Below are 8,985 nucleotides of genomic sequence, written 5' to 3'. Positions count from 1 at the left end.
ACTATCAGTTTTGCGTCGAATTCGAAAATCTAGACTCACAAGAGAACGATCATTAGGTGCCCGAGGCAGCAATAGACCCTTAGAGACAAGTTGGCTGAAGGACGATGTATTGAATCTCCACGCAATTTAAGTGTTCCATCGTCAATAGGAGGCCCTGAACGTAACAATTATCTATCAGTTTCGCGTCGGAATCGAAAATCTAGGCTCACAGGAGATGGATCCTTTGGTGCCCGAGGCAGCAATATCCCCTTGGAGACAAGTCGGCTGGAGGACGATGTATTGAATATCGACGCAATTTGAGTGTTCCGTTGTCATTAGAAGGCCCTGAACGTTGCAATTAACTATCAGTTTTGCGTCGGATTCTAAAATCTAGACTCACAGGGGAACGACCATAAGGTGCCCGAGGCAGCAATAGACCCTTGGAGACTAGTCGGCAGGAGGACGATCTATTGAATCTCGACGCATTTTGAGTGTTCCATCGTCATTAGGTGGCCCTGAACGTTACAATTAACTATCAGTCACGCGTCGGATTCGAAAATGTAGATTCATAGGAGCCGGACCATTTCGTTCCCGAGGCAGCGATATCCCCATGGAGACAAGTCGGCTGGAGGAAGATGTATTGAATCTCGACGCAAATTGGGTGTTCCATCGTCATTAGGAGGCCCTGATCATTGCAATTAACTATCTGTTTTGGGTTGGATTCGATAATCTTGACACAGGAGAACGACCATTAGGTGCCCAAGGCAGCAATAGACCCTTAGAGACAGGTCGGCTGAAGGTCGACGTAACGAATCTCGAAGCAATTTGAGTGTTCCATCGTCATTAGGAGGCCCTGACGTTACAATTAACCATCAGTTTTGCGTCGGAATCGAAAATCTAGACTCACAGGAGACGGACCCTATGGTGCCCGAGGCAGCAATAACCCCTTGGAGACAAGGCGGCTGGAGGACGATGTATTGAATCTCGACGCAATTTGAGTGTTTCATCGTCATTAGGAGGCCCTGACGTTACAATTAACTATCAGTTTTGCGTCGAATTCGACAATCTAGACTTACAGGAGAACGACCATATGGTGCCCGAGGCAGCAAAAGACCCTTGGAGACAAGTCAGCTGGAGGACGATGTATTGAATCTCGACGCAATTTGAGTGTTAAATCGTCATTAGGTGGTTCTGAACGTTACAATTAACTATCAGTTTTGCGTCGGATACGAAAATCTAGACTCACAGGAAAATGACAATATGGTGCCAAAGGCAGCAATAGACCTTTGGAGACAAATCGGCTGAAGGACGATGAATTGAAACTCGACGCAATTTGAGTGCTCCGTCGTCATTAGGAGGCCCTGAACGATTCACTTAACTATCAGTTTCGCGTCGGATACGAAAATCTAGACTCACAGGAGACTGACCATATGGTGCCTGAAGCAGCAATATCCAATTGGAGACAAGTCGGCTGGAGGACGATGTATTGAATCTCGACGCAATTTGAGTGTTCCATCGTCATTAGGAGGCCCTGAACGTTACAATTAACTATCAGTTTTGCTTCGGATACAAAAATCTAGACTCACAGGAGAAAGTCCATTAGGTGCCCGAGGCAGCAATCGACCCTCGGAAACAAGTCGGCTGGTGGCCGATGTATTACATCTCGACGCACTTTGAGTGTTCAATCGTCATTAGGAGGCCCTGAACGTTACAATTAACTATCAGTTTTGCGTCGGATTGGTAAATCTAACTCACAGGAGAAAGACCATAAGGTGCCCGAGGAAGCAATACCCCGTTGGAGACAAATCGGCTGGAGGACGATGTATTGAATCTCGACGCAATTTGAGTGTTCAATCGTCATTGGGAGGCCCTGAGTGTTACAATTAACTATCAGTTTCGCGTCGGATTCGCAAATCTAGTCTCACAGGAAACGGAACATAAGGTGCCCGAGGCAGCATTATCCCCTTGGAGACAAGTCGGCTGGAGGACGATGTATTGAATCTCGACGCAATTTGAGTGTTCCGTCGTCATTAGGAGGCCCTGAACTTTACAATTAACTATCAGTTTTGCGTCGGATTCAAAAATGTAGACTCACAGGTGAACGACCATAAGGTGCCCGAGGCAGCAATAGACACTTGGAGACAGGTAGGCTGAAGGTCGATGTATTGAATCTCGACGCAATTTGAGAGTTCCATCGTCATCAGGAGGCCCTGAACCTTACATTTAACTATCAGTCTCGCGGCGGATTCGAAAATCTGGACTCACAGGAGCCGGAACATTTGGATCCCAAGGCAGCAATATCCACTTGGAGACAAGTCGGCTGGAGGACGATGTATTGAATCTAGACGCAATTTGAGTGTTCCATCGTCATTAGGAGGCCCTGAACGTTACAATTAACTATCACTTTAGCGTCGGATTCGAAAATCTAGACTCACAGGAGGACGACCATAAGGTGCCCGAGGCAGCAATAGACCCTTCTAGACAAATCGGCTGAAGGACGATGTATTGGATCTCGACGCAATTTGAGTGTTCCATCGTCATTAGGATGCCCTGCACGTTACATTTAACAATCATTTTTGTGTCGGATTCGAAAGTCTAGACTCACAGGAGAAGGTGCCACAGGCAGCAATAGATACTATGAAACAATTCGGCAGGTGGCCGATGTTATGAATCTCGTCGCAATTTGAGTGTTCCATCGTCATTAGGGGGTCCTGAATGTTACAATTAACTATCAGTTTTGCGTTGGATTCGAAAATCTAGACTCACAGGAGAAGGTGCCACAGGCAGCAATAGACCCTTGGAAACAAGTCGGCTGGTGGCCGATCTATTGAATCGCGACGCAATTTGAGTGTTCAGTCGCCATTAGGAGGCCCTGAACGTTACAAGTAACTATCAGTTTTGCTTCGGATTCGACAATCTTGACTTACAGGAGAACGACCATAAGGTCCCCGAGGTAGCAATAGACCCTTGGAGACAAGTCGGCAGGATGACGATGTATTGAATCTCGACGCAATTTGAGTGTTCCAACGACATTAGGAGGCCCTGAATATTACAAGCAACTATCAGTTTCGCGTCGGATTCGAAAATCAAGACAAAGAGGAGACGGACCATACGGTGCCCGAGGCAGCATTATCCCTTTGGAGACAAGTCGGTTGGAGGAAGTTGTATTGAACCTCGACACAATTTGAGTGTTCAATCGTCATTGGGAGGCCCTGAACGTTACAATTAACTATCAGTTTCGCGTCGGATTCGAAAATCTAGTCTCACAGGAGACGGAACATAAGGTGCCCGAGGCAGCAATATCCCGTTGGAGACAAGTCGGCTGGAGGACGATGTATTGATTCTCGTCGCAATTTGATTGTTCCATTGTCATTAGGATGCTCTGAACGTTACAAGCAACTATCAGTTTTGCGTCGGATTCGGAAATCTAGACTCACAGGAGAAGGTGCCACAGGCAGCAATGGAGCCTTGGAAACATGTCGGCTGGTTGCCGATGTATTGAATCTCGACGCAATTTGAGTGTTCCATCGTCATTAGGAGGCCCTGAACGTTACAATTAACTATCAGTTCCGCGTCTGATTCTAAAATCTAGACTCACAGGGAAGGACCATATAGTGCCCGAGGCAGCAATATTCCCTTGTAGACAAGTCGGCTGGAGGACGATGTATTGAATCTCGACACGATTTGAGTGTTCCCTCGTCATTAGGAGGCCCTGAACGTTACAATTAACAATCAGTTTCGCGTCGGATTCGAAAATCTAGACTCACAGGAAACGGAAACTGTGGTACACGAGGCAGCAATATCCCCTTGGAGACAAGTCGGCTGGAGGATGATGTATTGAATCTCGACGAAATTTGAGAGTCCCATCGTTATTAGGAGGCCCTGAATGTTACAATTAACTATCAGTTTCGCGTCGGATTCGAAAATCTAGACTCACAGGAGACGGACCCTATGGTGCCCGAGGCAGCACTATCCCCTTGGAGAAGTTGGCTGGAGGATGATGTATTGAATCTCGACGAAATTTGAGTGTTCCATCGTATTAGGAGGCCCTGAACGTTACAATTAACTATCAGTTCCGCGTCTGATTCTAAAATCTAGACTCACAGGGAAGGACCATATAGTGCCCGAGGCAGCAATATTCCCTTGTAGACAAGTCGGCTGGAGGACGATGTATTGAATCTCGACACGATTTGAGTGTTCCCTCGTCATTAGGAGGCCCTGCACGTTACAATTAACAATCAGTTTCGCGTCGGATTCGAAAATCTAGACTCACAGGAGACGACCCTATGGTGCCCGAGGCCGCAATATCCCCTTGGAGACAAGTCGGCTGGAGGATGATGTATTGAATCTCGACGATATTTGAGTGTTCCATCGTCATTAGGAGGCCCTGAATGTTACAATTAACTATCAGTTTTGCGTCGGAATCGAAAATCTAGACTCACAGGAGAACGACCATTAGGTGCCCGAGGCAGCAATAGACCCTTGGAGGCAAGTCGGCTGAAGGACGATGTATTGAATCTCGACGCAGTTTAAATGTTCCATCGTCATTAGGAGGCCCTGAACGGTACAATTAACTATCAGTTTCGCGTAAGATTCGAAAATCTAGACTCACAGGAGACGGACCATATGGTGCCCGAGGCAGCAATATCCCCTTGGAGACAAGTCGGCTGGAGGACGATGTATTGAATCGCAACGCAATTTCAATGTTCCATCGTCATTAGGAGGCCCTGAACGTTACAACTAACTATCAGTTTTGCGTCGGATTCGAATAACTAGGCTCACAGGCGAACGACCATATGGTGCACAAGGCAGCAATAGACCATTGGAGACAATTTGGCTGAGGGACGATTTATTGAATCTCGACGCAATTTGAGTGTTCCATCGTCATTAGGAGGCCCTGAACGTTACAATTAACTATCAGTTTCGCGTCGGCTTCGACAATCTAGACTTACAGGAGAACGACCATAAAGTGCCCGAGGCACCAATAGACCCTTGGAGTTAAATCGGCAGGAGGGCGATGTGATGAGTCTCGACGCAATTTGAGTGTTCCATCGTCATTAGGAGGCCCTGAATGTTATAATTAACTATCCGTTTCGCGCGGATTCGAAACTCGGGACTCACAAGAGACGGACCATAAGTTGCCCGAGGCAGCAATATCCCCTTGGAGACAAGTCGGCTGGAGGACAATGTATTGAATCTCGTCGCAATTTGAGTGTTGCATCGTCAATAGGAGGCCCTGAACGTTACAAGTAACTATCAGCTTAGCGTCGGATACGACAATCTAGACTTACAGGAGAACGACCAAATGGTACCCGAGGCAGCCATAGACCTTTGGAGACAAGTCGGCTGGATTACGATGTATTGAATCTCGACGCAATTTGAGTGTTCCATCGTCATTAGGAGGCCCTGAATGTTACAATTAACTATCAGTTTCGCGTCGGATTCGAAAATCTAGACGCTCAGGAGACGGACCATAAGGTGCAAGAGTGAGCAATATCCCTCTGGAGACAAGTCGGCTAGAGGACGATATATTATATCTCGACGCAATTTGAGTGTTCCATCGTCAATGGGAGGCCCTGAACGTTTTAATTAACTATCAGTTATGCGTCGGATTCGAAAATCTAAACTCACAGGAGAACGACCATAAGGTTCCCGAGGCAGCAATATCCCCATGGAGACAAGTCGGCTGGAGGACGATCTATTGGATCTCGACGCAATTTGAGTGTTCCATCGTCATTAGGATGCCCTGAACGTTACAACTAACTATCAGTTTTGCGTTGGATTCGAAAATCTAGACTCACAGGAGAAGGTGCCACAGGCAGCAATAGACCCTCTGAAACAAGTCGGCTGGTGGCCGATCTATTGAATCTCGACGCAATTTGAGTGTTCCAACGTCATTAGGAGGCCCTGAGTGTTACAAGCAACTATCAGTTTCGCGTCGGATTCGAAAATCTAGACTCAGAGGAGACGGACCATATGGTGCCCGAGGCAGCATTATCCCTTTGGAGACAAGTCGGTTGGAGGAGGTTGAATTGAACCTCGACACAATTTGAGTGTTCAATCGTCATTGGGAGGCCCTGAACGTTACAATTAACTATCAGTTTCGCATCGGATTCGACAATCTAGTCTCACAGGAGACGGAACATAAGGTCCCGAGGCAGCAATATCCCCTTGGAGACAAGTCGCTGGAGGACGATGTATTGATTCTCGACGCAATTTGATTGTTCCATCGTCATTAGGATGCTCTGAACGTTACAAGCAACTATCAGTTTTGCGTCGGATTCGGAAATCTAGACTCACAGGAGAAGGTGCCACAGGCAGCAATGGAGCCTTGGAAACATGTCGGCTGGTGGCCGATGTATTGAATCTCGACGCAATTTGAGTGTTCCATCGTCATTAGGAGGCCCTGAACGTTACAAGTAACTATCAGTTTTGCGACGGATTCGACAATCTAGACTTACAGGAGAACGACCATAAGGTGCCCAAGGAAGACAAGTTGCAAGGATGACAATGTAGTGAATCTCAACGCAATTTGAGTGTTCCATCGTCATTAGGAGGCCCTGAACGTTACAATTAACTATCAGTTTCGCGTCGGATTCGAAAATCTAGACTCACAGGAGACGGACCCTATGGTGCCCGAGGCAGCAATATCCCCTTGGAGACAAGTCGGCTGGAGGACGATGTATTGAATCTCGACGCAAATTGAGTGTTCCATCGTCATTAAGAGGCCCTGATCATTGCAATTAACTATCTCTTTTGCGTTGGATTCGATAATCTAGACACAGGAGAACGACCATTAGGTGCCCGAGGCAGCAAGAGACCCTTGGAGACAGGTCGGCTGAAGGTCGATGTAACGAATCTCGAAGCAATTTGAGTGTTCCACCATCATTAGGAGGCCCTGAACGTTACAATTAACTATCAGTTTTGCGTCAGATTCGAAAATTCAGACTCACAGGAGAACGACCATAACGTGCCCGAGGCAGCAATATCCCCATGGAGACAAGTCGGCTGGAGGACGATGTATTGAATCTCGACCCAATTTTAGTGTTCCATCGTCATTAGGATGCCCAGCACGTTACATTTAACAATCATTTTTGTGTCGGATTCGAAAATCTAGACTCACAGGAGAAGGTGCCACAGGCAGCAATAGATACTATGAAACTAGTCGGCTGGTGGACGATGTATTGAATCGTGTCGCAATTTGAGTGTTCCATCGTCATTAGGAGGTCCTGAACGTTACAGTTTTGCGTCGGATTCGAAAATCTAGGCTTACAGGAGAACGACCATAAAGTGCCCGAGGCACCAATGGACCCTTGGAGACAAATCGGCAGGAGGGCGATGTGATGAATCTCGACGCAATTTGAGTGTTCAATCGTCATTAGGAGCCCCTGAACGTTACAAGTAACTATCAGTTTCGCGTCGGATTCGAAAATCTAGTCTCACAGGAGACGGAACATAAGGTATCCGAGCCAGTAATATCCCCTTGGAGACAAGTCGGCTGGAGGATTATGTATTGATTCTCGTCGCAATTTTAGTGTTCCATCGTCTATAGGATGCTCTAAACGTTACAAGCAACTATCAGATTTGCGTCGGATTCGAAAATCTAGGCTCACAGGAGAAGGTGCCACAGGCAGCAATGGAGCCTTGGAAACATGTCGGCTGGTGGCCGATGTATTGAATCTCGACGCAATTTGAGTGTTCCATCGTCATTAGGAGGCCCTGAACGTTACAAGTAACTGTCAGTTTTGCGTCGGATTCTAAAATCTAGACTCACAGGGAAGGACCACATAGTGCCCGAGGCAGCAATATTCCCTTGTAGACAAGTCGGCTGCAGGACGATGTATTGAATCTCGACACGATTTGAGTGTTCCATCGTCATTAGGAGGCCCTGAACGTTACAATTAACTATCAGTTTCGCGTCTGATTCGAAAATCTAGACTCACAGGAGACGGCCCCAATGGTGCCCGAGGCAGCAATATCCCCTTGGGGACAAGTCGGCTGGAGGCTGATGTATTGAATCTCGACGAAATTTGAGTGTTCCATCGTCATAAGGAGGCCCTGAATGTTACAATTAACTATCAGTTTTGCGTCGGAATCGAAAATCTAGACTCACAGGAGAACGACCATTAGGTGCCCGAGGCAGCTATAGACCCTTGGAGACAAGTCGGCAGAAGGACGATGTATTGAATCTCGACGCAATTTAAGTGTTCCATCGTCATTAGGAGGCCCTGAACGATACAATTAACTATCAGTTTCGCGTAGGATTCGAAAATCTAGACTCACAGGAGACGGACCATATGGTGCCCGATGCAGCAATATCCCCTTGGGGACAAGTCGGCTGGAGGACGATGTATTGAATCGCGACGCAATTTCAATGTTCCATCGTCATTAGGAGGCCCTAAACGTTACAATTAACTATCAGTTTTGCGTCGGATACGACAATCTAGACTTACAGGAGAACGACCATAAAGTGCCCGAGGCACCAATAGACCCTTGGAGACAAATCGGCAGGAGGGCGATGTGATGAATCTCGACGCAATTTGATTGTTCCATCGTCATTAGGAGGCCCTGAACGTTACAATTAACTGTCAGTTTCGCGTCTGATTCGAAAATCTAGACTCACAGGAGATGGCCCCAATGGTGCCCGAAGCAGCAATATCCCCTTGGTGACAAGTCGGCTGGAGGACCATGTATTGAATCTCGACGAAATTTGAGTGTTCCATCGGCATTAGGGGGCCCTGAATGTTACAATTAACTATCAGTTTTGCGTCGGATACGACAATCTAGACTTACAGGAGAACGACCATATAGTGCCCGAGGCACCAATAGACCCTGGGAGACAAATCGGCATTAGGGCGATGTGATGAATCTCGACGCAATTTGAGTGTTCCATCGTCATTAGGAGGCCCTGAACGTTACAATTAACTATCAGTTTTGCGTCGGAATCGAAAATCTAGACTCACAGGAGAACGACCATTAGGTGCCCGAGGCAGCAATAGACCCTTG

Source organism: Schistocerca americana, unplaced genomic scaffold (assembly GCF_021461395.2).
Source record: "Schistocerca americana isolate TAMUIC-IGC-003095 unplaced genomic scaffold, iqSchAmer2.1 HiC_scaffold_17, whole genome shotgun sequence".
Taxonomy (NCBI): Eukaryota; Metazoa; Arthropoda; class Insecta; order Orthoptera; family Acrididae; genus Schistocerca; species Schistocerca americana.
This window is presented reverse-complemented; position numbering follows the sequence as displayed.